Here is an 11860-nt window from a genome sequence, read left to right on the forward strand (position 1 = left end):
TAAAGAACAATTAGATGAAGGGTAATGTGAGAAATAAGCAAAACTTCTATGTGATTACGCAGATGTATTTGCAAAAGAAGATTTTGATTTGGGAAACTTCACCGCAATTGAACACAAGATTGACACTGGGGATACAGCATCGTATGAGAAGAACACCAGCTTGTTTTGTTGGAGAGGAGGAAGCACATTTGAAGAAGATGTTAGATGCCGGTGTCATTCAAGAATAAGTTTCAGAATGGGCATCCTCATCTGTTCTGATCCGGAAACGTGACAATACAGTCAGATGGTGTATTGATTATAGATCTCTTAATGACGTCACGATTAAAGATACATTCCCCCTACCATTGGTGGAAGATTGCCTAGATACATTGTCAGGTAGTTTCTGGTTTTCTAAACTAGATGCTAATTCAGCATATTGGCGAGTAAAAGTTAAAGAATAAGATCGAAAGAAAACAGCATTTCTAACCAAGTTTGGACTCTTTGAACATGTTAGAATGGGTTTCGGTCTCACCAATGCACCAGCAACGTTTTCCCGAGTAGTAAATTTGATACTAAGAGGTTTGACCTGGAAAACACTACTGGCCTTCTTGGACGATATACTGGTGATGGGGACAAGTTTTGAGGAACACTTGAAGAATATAGCAGACGCCCTGGAGCGGTTCCGCCGGTATGGTCTCAAGTTGAAGCCACGAAAATGTATTTTCTTCCAGACTGAAGTCGAATTTCTAGGGAGAATCGTTAGCAAAACTAATTTGGCTATGACTAGAAAAGACACAGAAACGGTAGCTAGTTTGCCAGAACCTACATCATCGAAAGACGTAGAAAGGTATTTAGGATTGGTCAACTATCATCGTCCCTTTGTAAAGAACTTTGCGGAACAAGCACAACCACTCCACAACTTAACAGGAAAAATCAGTTTAAGTGGGGCGATAAGGAGAGAGCGTCATTTGAGGCGTTGAAGAAAGCTTTAACTGAACCACCAGTTCTGGCTTTACAAAACAACAAGGATCCATTTATCCTTGACTGTGATGCCTCAGACAAGGCTATAGGTGCAGAACAAGTGCAAGATGGAGTGGAAAAAGTAATTGCTTATAGCAGTTTCACATTGACTCCGGAACAGAAAAATTACTGCACCACCAGAAAAGAACTTTTGAGCATTGTTAGGTTTACTAGACAGTATAGACATTACCTTCTAGGCAAAGTCTTCACAGTGAGAACAGATCATTCAAGCTTGACTTGGTTATTACGGTTCAAAGAACCGCAGGGTCACCTGGCACGATGGTCTGAGGAACTGTCTCAATACAACACGGTTGTAAAACATCGCCCAGGGGTTAAACACGGAAATGCGGATGCACTTTCAAGGATTCCGGACACCTTGGTACCGTGTTCAGCATATATAGCTGGCATAAAGCCTGCAGATTTGCCATGTGGTGGCTGTCATTACTGCAAACGAGCTCACAACCAGTGGAACCAATTCACAAAACAAATAGATGATGCGGTCAAACTATCAATACAGGAAGGTCAGACAACCGTAAGGAAGAACAGTAATGTTCATTTAGGGGCAACTGCAGAGATGAACAAGTCAAAGCCAGAAGAGGTAGCAATTGTAAAAGATGCTGTTCGTTCGAAGTATAACAATGCAGAGTTTAACAGTAAACCAGAGTTTAAACAGCCCTGGGATCCTGAACGATGTACAGGTCTTCTAGATGGTACATCTTACAGGGAAAGTACAAGTCTTTTAGACAGTACTAAGAACAGTGAAGAAACTAGTCTTCTAGACAGTATTCTTACAGTAGACCTCATGGGTCTTGGCGGAAGTGAATCACATTTCGATATCGTTACAATAGGGAATGGTGAGAAGCGGTACCTTTGTGCATGCTCAGTAAATGCAGCGATAGATTCAAGTACAACTCAACTTTCTTGTTGGGGGTTCACTTTCGAAGAGTTGCAAACAGAACAGGCAAAAGACAAAAATCTGCGTATCATTATCGACTGGTTGAAAAGACAGAAAGAACCGGATGAAGGAATTCTATTCCTACCCAGTCCAAAAGCAAAATACTATTGCCTTAATAAAGAAGTATTCCGGTTGATTGATGGTGTACTTTTTAAGCAGAATCAGACTTTATGGGGCCATTACCGAAGACTACACAAGGAAACGAACATTGTTTGATGATGGTAGACCAGTTTACCAAGTGGGTTGAATGTGTACCGCTACCTTCGCAGAGAGCTGAAGTTACAGCCAAGGCAGCCATCGATGAGTTCTTCAGTCGATTTGGCTTTCCACTTCAGATCCATACAGACCAAGGGCGCAATTTTGATGGTAAATTGTTTGAGACCTTGTGTAAAGCATTACACATTCATAAAGCCAGGACAACGCCGTACAGACCGTCTTCGAATGGACAAGTCGAAAGGTTCAACCGTACGGTGATGGATGCTGTTAGATGTTTCATTGGTAAATCGCAAGATAAATGGGACCAAAACATCCAACAGATAGCAGCAGCTATAACGGCTTCGGTAAACAGAAGTACGGGGTTTACACCAAACATGTTAATGGTGGGAAGAGAGGTGAATACACCAGCTCAGCTAATGTTTCCAAATGCCAAAGCAGAAAAGTCTGAAGAATATGGTGAATATGTCTCTAATTTGTTGCAGAACATCCAGAAAGCACACGAAGCTGCGAGAGAAACTCTGAAGACATCGTTGAAGCGCATGAAGCGGGACTACAATTTAAAGATCTTATTAAGACCTTATTCAGAAGGTGACATTGTGTATCTTCTAGATACAGCAGTCAAGAAAGGCAAATCTCGCAAACTCTGCTCGCCTTGGAAAGATCCAGCCATCATCGTGAAAAAGATCACATCATATTTGTATCTGGTGAAATTGCGGAATGCAGTTTTCGTAACAAACCACGACAGAATGATGCCTTGCAAGGATCGAAAGATACCCGTGTGGATTACGAAATACAAGGAATCACCTGATTACACAGATCTTTCACAGCAAGATGACAGTGATGATGATAACGATATGTACTGTATCTGCAGGAAACCATGGAACGGAAGATTTATGATACAGTGTGACTACTGTGATGAATGGTTCCACGGCTCTTGTATTAACATCACCGCAACAGACGCTCTAGACATTGATAAATATAAGTGCAAGGCATGCAAAGACAAAAGATAATAATTAGGGTGAGCGTAAATTATGTATGTCATTTTGCTTGTACTTTTCAGATATGGCTGTACAATCGAGTAACGTCAAGGACTTCCTGACCACAGTAGAAGAACACCTAGAAAGGGGTCATGTCTATTTTTCAGCCGATGACTTCGTCAAGAACCTTTCACTTTGCCCAAGATTGGCAGGGAGGGAAAAGGCTGAACTTCTGCTGAGCACCCTGTTGAAAATGGTAAACCTTGTAAAGGAAAAGAAAGATGCCACCAGAAACAAAAGAAGGCTCACAAATTGGCTAAAAGAGGCAGCACACAGTACATTGTATATTGACCTTTTAAGTAGCCAACAGGGATTGGATCAGCAGCAATGTTTGGAAGCTCCCGGATCTACCTAAACCTGTTGAACAAGTATATGACCCAACAAAAGGGAAAAGGGACATCCGATACTTTCCAACTTCAAAATCTGATAAAGCGTTGGAAAAAGAAGTAGGAGACGAAAGTGTTGATGATGATGTATTGGATTTGGAGTTAAACGAAGACGAACTTCTTGCGTCACCAAGAGTCCAGTCTAATACAGAAACTGCAGCGGATCCAACACAACCCATGGAAGTGGATCAGCAGGCAGATTCACCATCAGCTACTGCCAAAGTCAGTCCCGGGAAGTCTCCCAGACTGGCTGAGAAATCCAGGATTTCACCGGTAAAAGCACCTCCTCAGGAAGTCGCCAAGCCGAAGTCTCCTAAAGCTTCCAAGAGATCTACAGACAAGGAAGACCAGAAGAGGGCTTCTAGCTCCTCTTCTAGACATCCAAAAGAACATAGATCAAAGGACAAAGAAGACCAGAAGAGGGCATTCAGACCGTTCTAAGTCTCGCCAGGATGACCGGGCTTCTAGTTCGTCTCATCATCACCAAGAACGGGATGCTTACTCCGTAGCAAAATCGAGGCCACATTCCAGTACATCCTGTGGGGCTTCTAGCTCAGGGAAGAACGGGAATGAGAAGGCACCAAGATCATCAGATCAAACCGGCTTCAGAGATGTTGAACGCCACGTGACATTTGGCAGAGGTATGACCGTTGATCACCAACAATCGACAGTAGGCCTGAAGAAGAGATCAGCTACTGTCCCTCTAGAATCTTTGGTTATATCTACAACAGTTCTGGAGAGACAGAAGACTGATGATATTCTGCATCAGGTCAGAGAAACTGTAGAGGAAAGAAGAAAATCCTCGGGTAAAAGTCGTTCCAGACCTTGCTGGGTACCTGGCTGTACAAAACCAAACAGCTATATGAAGGTACACGCTTTCAAGTACCATGTGCCCGGAATTTTCGACGAAAGGCTCAGACCTGATGATGAACAAGTTCTACGGGGTAGGAGAAATGCTTTGAATCAAGCTACTAGATGGCTTTTGGGTAGGCCTGCTTCGTTAGATGAACTGGTTACTTTCGTTGTTATACAGAGAATGCTCAGTACGGCTGATAACACCGAGGTAACGCCTAGACAAGAAGAAGCCATGGCCGAGTTGTGCAAATTTCTGCGGATACCAGTTCCTGATAATTTTGTATTGGAACCAGCTAATTCACCAGGATGCCTCATTCACTGGAAAGCTGTCCTGCTGATTGCTGCAAGTCTGGACGCAGATGAGAGACAGTATTGGCAAGACTACTATCCAGTGCCAGAGAACGCAGAAATCCAGCCCCATGTTGAAGCACAAGTACGCCTACCAGCAGCCTTCGACAGCCATTTCCACCTGGATAGAACGCTACACAAGCTTAACATCAATCCAGCTGGAAACCTGGATGACATTATCAATTGTGTTCCAGTAGACGCAGATAAAAAGGTCAATCTAGTTGGAACAGTCGCCGTCTACTGCGATCCTAGAAGCTGTCCGTCTGAACAATGTCTTCTAGACTTGCCAGAGGATATGACAGTTGCTATTGTATTTCATCCAAAACATGCAAAGAACAGCGTACATAGCATTGATGTGGACACGATGCAGTTATCGAAGCTTTTACAGAATCCTCGTGTAAAAGCGCTCGGCGAGATAGGTCTCGATCATTCCGAGCCAATGAAATACTGGTCGTACCAAGTGGAACTACTGGAAAAAGTACTGCCATTGCTTGAAGACCGTCACATATTGATTATTCATTGCCGTGGGATGAAAGGGAATTGTGGTACAGAAGCCTTTCTATTGCTTCTCCATTTCTTACAAAAGAAGGTACGACAAAATCACCTAATTCATCTACACTGCTTCACGGGAAACCAGTATGTGATACAGAGATGATTGGAGATATTCCCAAGAACTTATTTTGGATTTACCAACTTGGTCGAGTCGTTCAATCCTGAACAGGTTGCAGCACTTCGAAGTATCGACGAAAACCGCTTACTTCTGGAGTCCGACGCGCCATATTTTCCAAGTATGAGTTCCGAGGTATCATCTCCAAGTCAGATCTTCGCAGCAGTCAAGAGTGTAGCCACACACCGACAGATGACTGTGGAGCGAGTGTTAGAGATCACAGTTGCCAACGCAGTGTATCTCTACAGAGGGCAGTCCCAGTAATGTAACGTAAAGTCCACGTTAGCCAGACTTCTAGTCGGCTAAGGTGCACCATCGTCCGTACAGGATGGACTTATAGTCCGTCATCACCAGATGTCCATGAGTGCCAGAAGCCAAACCATTGGATTTCTAATCCAAACTACAGAAGGTGTTCCCGATGATAGTTATTGGGCTTCTAGTCCAATATAGAGTTCCAGTCCAGTTCGATGACTACCAGTCATGTACAGTTAAAGGACTTCCAGTTCTCCACAGGCTAATAAATCTGTGATGGTTTCTAATCATCATTGGTTTATTATTCACAACATTTCTCCAACACTGGACTGAGGCTTTCATTATAAAGTTGGGGGGAGTGTTGTGACGGATGATACATTTAGCGGCCGTGTTCCTACAGGTTGGTATTATTAGTGGTGTGATACCTACTTCCGGAAGTCGATAGAGTGCGGGATTCTCCCACTAGAAGAGCAGACTTTACAGTGTCACCACAGAGAACAGACGTATGTAATCTCTTCTTACTAATTTACATCTCCGTGGGTAAGTCCCCGTCCTCCCCCTGGCCAATAAGGTATATCTGACTGTGGCTTAATTCAATGATGTTACAATAATACTCTGTTGGAAGCTGAACAGTTGATGTCCCGCTCTGCAATTCCACTGTAAAGGAAGGCTACGTGGCCAGTTATATAGAGCATGCGGTATTTGCAGAGGCTATACTCTGTTGGAAGCTGAACAGTTGATGCCTCGCTCTATGGTTCCACGATAAGGTTTAAGCCTTCAAAATTAAAGTGAGGAGGAGTGTAGTGATTCGAGGCTTCTGGTAAACCAGGAGCCCGGTAAGCTCAGTTGGTAGAGCACCTGACTTGCAAGCAGAGGGTCGTAGGTTCGAGTCCTACACTGGGTAGATGATTTTCTCACCAAAATACAACAAATATGACGTTGAACCGACGTTGTATTTAGGTCACCGACGTCGCGAACAAAATCCAACGTTGTTTCAACGTTGATCCGACGTCAGGTGTTTGCTGGGGTATAATTATGTTACGCATACATGTAAATAATTATTAATTTACCTTCTGTACAATGTAGTGTAAGCATTCTGGAACTTATAATAATGATGATTTTGTTCGAAATTTTAGAGGAAACATCATTTTGCTATTGCATCCTACATGTTGCACTTATTTCGTAATAGCATGGGCTCGCGGGCTCATTACGAAAAAATGCTGTTGACGGTAAAATAGTTCATTTTCTGGAGTGCAAGATTGTTAAAAGGTAATTTATACGTGGAAAAGCACAATGGTTTATGCTAACCCTGAAAGTAATGTCAAATACCCTTAACCTTCATTATGTCACCTATATATCACTCATATATACCTCCAAAAATAGGCGAAACTGGTATGAGATAGCCCAGTGGTTTTATTACATATGACGTTCCTCATTGTTAGAAATTATTCAAATTTCAGTATATTGTTGAAGAGACACGTTTCGTTGGATTTTGGGTATTTTTGTTATTTTTCAGGCGTTTTTAAGTAGAAAATATCAACAATTATATCAATATAAGGCATAAAATATGCAAATCAGTTGTTAGGAAGTCCCACGTTTTATGACCTGTGACGCCAATGACAATAAGATGTTGTTCAAAGTTCAGTATGATATTGAAATATAGTCATTCCCCTGGAGGTTTGGGTGATTTTTGTCACTTTTCAAGAGCTTTTAAGTAACACGTATTGAGCAATTATTATACCCCTTTATAACAGTCAAAGCCATTGCACAATATGTTAACTTAGTTTCTGTTACGATACCCGTCACGATTTATATATAAAGTTGTAATGTGTTTTTAAAGAAACCAGGGAAGCCAGGACCACTTCTTAGAAAAACAAACAAGGGCTGCAGTCAAATGACAACCATATCTCCTGCCAATGCCATTTGAAAAAAGGGCCATAACTCCGGAACGGGTTGAGCTAATCCAAGATTTGTTACAAAGGGCCACAACTCCCGAATAGGTGGAGCAAATCCATTTTTTTTTCTTCCTGCACAACTAAGCATCAGTAGTAGTCATCCCTGAAAGTTTGAATCAATTCCGTCCATTAACGAATGAGGAGTTGCGGTCACAAAATTGTTCCACGGACGCATGCACGGACGCACGCACGCACGTACGGGTGCCATTACCATATTCTCCTCCGATGCCCATCGGTGGGAAATAATTATATTGTAAGTGTACCTTAGACGGGTTAGGGTTAGGGGGTCGTTATTCTATAGGGGTCACAATTCAATGTGAGGGTCACTTTTCTACGTGTGGGGGAAGTCATAATATTATGACCCCCCGGTCATAATATTATGACTGGGGAGTCACTATTCTATATAAAATAATGACCGGGGGTTATTATTCTATATAAAATAGTGACCGGGGGGCCATTATTCTATGGGGGTCAGTTTACAACGTTACACCGGCACATTAAACATCTAACGTCTAATCAACAGATGGCTCATAAATATCTTTCTCTTGAAGAGAGAGAGAGAGGGAGAGAGAGAGAGTAGTGGCCGGCGCAACTAGAACATGGGTTCTGGAAGTGATCTTGATAAATGGAACATTCAATCAATTATATGCATTTAAGGAGATATGGACCGGTACAAACATTTGACATCAATTTGAGACATCGACCTTTGGTCTGCCAATTTGGGACAGTGTGTATGCGATAAATCTTCAGACCAGTTTTACAAATACTCTTCAATGGGTTAAGACTGAATGACTGATGGACTTTCTGACTGAAGCTATACCACTCAATCTTCGATGACAGATAGGACTATGTCAATGCTTAAATAAAAATAGGGAAACGCGGTTAGAGTAGAAACCATTGTATAATTTAAAAAGTTTTCTGCCTAAAGCAGATGCTCCCACTATAGAGTTACACCAAACATTGTCACTTCCCCGCCGCTTTTAGAGAAGGAAAACGAAACCAAACGAAATAGTATCCCCCGCCGAGCGGGATAAAGATTTCACCCGTCTACAAAATGGACTTATATTTTCAAAACAGATGTCAATTTGGTGCCAGTGTCTCATTCTTTATACAAGTTAATTAGTTAAAACAAATAACAAATTTTAGGTAAAAATATCTCAGTTATAACAGAATTTATTTATTAAAACACATTTTATATTTTAAGTACAGGTGTAATAATGACCTTGACCCAAGCAAACCAAAATGCAACTGAACCTTGGTCTCTGTGCAAGCTACCGAAGTACTGCAGTAACTGTCATTCCTAACTGAAGTAATTTTTCATTCCTAGCTTGACTGATTTGAAAGATGTAATACCAACCATATAGCCAAGTTTCATCGAGAAAATTTAGGTTTTTACAGAAATAAAGACATTTAATGAAAGCCACCCCTACCTATTTACAGGGCTATATTTAGGCCCTATGGTCGTTGTGTTGTAATGTTTGGTAAAAGTTTCAACTGTTTGAATTATCTTTTACTTGGATTCTTAAATATGGTTCCTTCCGTCATGAATAAGAGCCTGAGGGATGCATTTTCTACATTTGCTGACATTCTCAGACAAAAAAAAAATGGCATTTTAATAGCAGTCACAGTTTGACCTTTTTGCATGAAATGAGCGTATTATATCACATGAATCCCACAAAGCAACCAGCATAACCTTGCCAGCAGGGGGAGACAGCTTAAACGTTTTGGGAGGTAGGGAAACAGTTCGTATATACTGATCAATCATTATTTTGGGGTCAAGAATCAGTTAAAAATATTTGGTGTCCGATTTTCTTACAGTGCATTAAAATTCAACCCGAAATATTGTTTATCGGTAATTGAAGAAACATATTTAGACGTAAACAAAGGTGGCACCATTTTGAACTGTATTCTGATAGGTGGAAATACTACCACATAGTTAACCATAGACCATTGGCAATGACAAAAATGAAATTAAGACAACTTCTCTTCAGACAAAAACAAATCCGAGATCTATTTTAATTCATCATTATGCTTTTTCGATTGTGTAATTCGGCTATATGCATAAGAACATTGCCATGTAGAATTTCGCATCGGGGAGCTAAGAGAAACGAATATAATGATGTGAGGCATTGAATTTTCAAAATGTTCTTGAATGTAACAGAGTTAAACATTTCAATATTTAATAAAAATGTCAGTCATTTTGTTTTCATGGCAACGAAAATATACAAAAGGCGGTTTAAAACTGTATTAGATTTTCATTTCAACATCAGTTTCTGTCCACCGACGGGTCAGTTAATGCACGAATACACTTCGCACGTGTTGCACTCATCATCTGGGATTTTCATGAAGGTGGAATATTTGTTAAGTGTTTTACAATCCTTTGGAAGAACTCGGGTCCAACACGACGCATCAGGGCATGTATCATCTGAAATATACATGTACAGACTCAATCGTTTAAGTTTATACTGCGTAGGTTCTGCTTTTCATTAGGCGAACTGGGCAACGCCCAAATATGCTACTCTACCACTTCACGCGTTATATCGTACTATTTAATCATATTGAAAGTATATAATAAAGAGGAATATGCAATATTTGACATTATTTCAATCAGCTAAAAGCAGGCAATTTGGACACAGTGACACCATCGCTCTTTCCTTATTTAGGCATCGCCTAATATGGTATTCATGGCAAAATCATGGTTAATACAATGGAAGTGCAATTAAAGGTATGTCTACATTTAAGATCAGGTTCGTATTTCATTGCGACCTTAAAAGTTTTAACTCATTGATTTACCATGTATGGATCCCGCGGAAAGTATCATTTGTGTTACTATTAATCCGATTTTCATAATCATGATCAATATGGTAGGTATTGTGAAATATAAATTACGACTTCTGACACATTAGTAGACCTACCAGACATGTAATGTAACAAACCAAAAGACTTAACGTAAAGAACTTGATTGTTATACCACAAATTCTATGTACAAATGAAAAGAAATTATTAAAATGAATGTAGCTCACATGACTTAAAGCATCCCTGGCAAGCTGAGCATTCTGTTCCATCTTCTAGGCGGAAGTACGTCATTTTTGGGTGTGGTTTACTCCTTGGACAGGGAAACCCTTCATCCTGGCATGACAAGGTTGTTTTGTCCGGACACGACGACGTACCGCCTTGTACAGCTACAAAGAACATAGATAATTGTAAAACAACAGCTCTTTTATATAAAAAATGAAAAAAGAATCTGAATATGTCAGCTTTCGAGTAAATACAGATTTTTGCGAGCGACGGCACTGCATCGTAAAGAAACGCTGCCGATGCGGAACAATAAAATTTGATGTGATTTTGCGTACAGTTCTCAGGGTACTCGTCTAGCAAAACAAACACACAATCTTAAACTAATTGTTTAAATATATATAGAACAAACAATTATATGAATAAATGAAAGTTAGAGAATATTGATCTACTTAGAAAGAAAGTACTAAAAAATAAAAATGTTTATAACTACGCATTTCAGAAAAGAAGGTATACATTGTACTTACCAAAAGAATATTGTAGAAAAAACAGAATTCCCAAACTTAAAGAAATCTTCATTTTCAATATCATTTTCTATCTTTGGTCTGTTGTGGGCACAGCTATCTTTGGTATTGGCGCGACAAACAGTTCAACGTCAGGCATTGTTTAAAAAAGTATGTGTTTCCTGTATGATATTTTGTCATGTAAAAACGACATTTTTCAGTTGTCATTTGATATACAAAATGAAATATCGGATTTCTCTAATAAGTTAAAAGTAAAAAACATTTAACTAAGCAAAACTGCGCACCTTTGCTGCGTGTCGCTTTACATGATAGTAAGTTTATAATAAAAACAATGTATTGCTTTCCATCAAAACCCAATTTACGTCATTGTATATGCGGATGAATCTTGTTAAAGGACGAAATATCGCCCCAACATTCATTCAATGTTGAACAAATCAGTACCACAATACTGTAATCTGCATTTCTATGTTTCTGTTGATACCTTGGAACAAAGGCCAGTATACAGCATACGCCTTTATGTAGTTATACGTATGCGACAACCAGCGACTCTCCAGGTGCCCGCCCGTGATGAAATAATCCCTGGAGGGGCACCTGGGGTCTTCCTCCACCATGAAAAGCTGGGAAGTCGCCATATGACCTATAATTTTGTGC

The 11860-nt window shown here is 40.3% G+C and overlaps 1 long non-coding RNA gene across 1 annotated transcript; it reads right to left on the reverse strand.

The window, feature by feature from the left end:
* Window positions 1-8827: 8827 nt before the first annotated feature.
* LOC123537067 (uncharacterized) lies at window positions 8828-11370 on the reverse strand. The gene is made up of 3 exons (XR_006683457.2): window positions 11213-11370; window positions 10694-10852; window positions 8828-10095 (listed from the first exon to the last, which is right to left on the reverse strand). It is a non-coding gene; the product is annotated as an uncharacterized LOC123537067 (long non-coding RNA).
* Between the last annotated feature and the right edge of the window lie 490 nt (window positions 11371-11860).

Source organism: Mercenaria mercenaria, chromosome 17, assembly GCF_021730395.1.
Source record: "Mercenaria mercenaria strain notata chromosome 17, MADL_Memer_1, whole genome shotgun sequence".
In the NCBI taxonomy this organism is placed as follows: domain Eukaryota; kingdom Metazoa; phylum Mollusca; class Bivalvia; order Venerida; family Veneridae; genus Mercenaria; species Mercenaria mercenaria.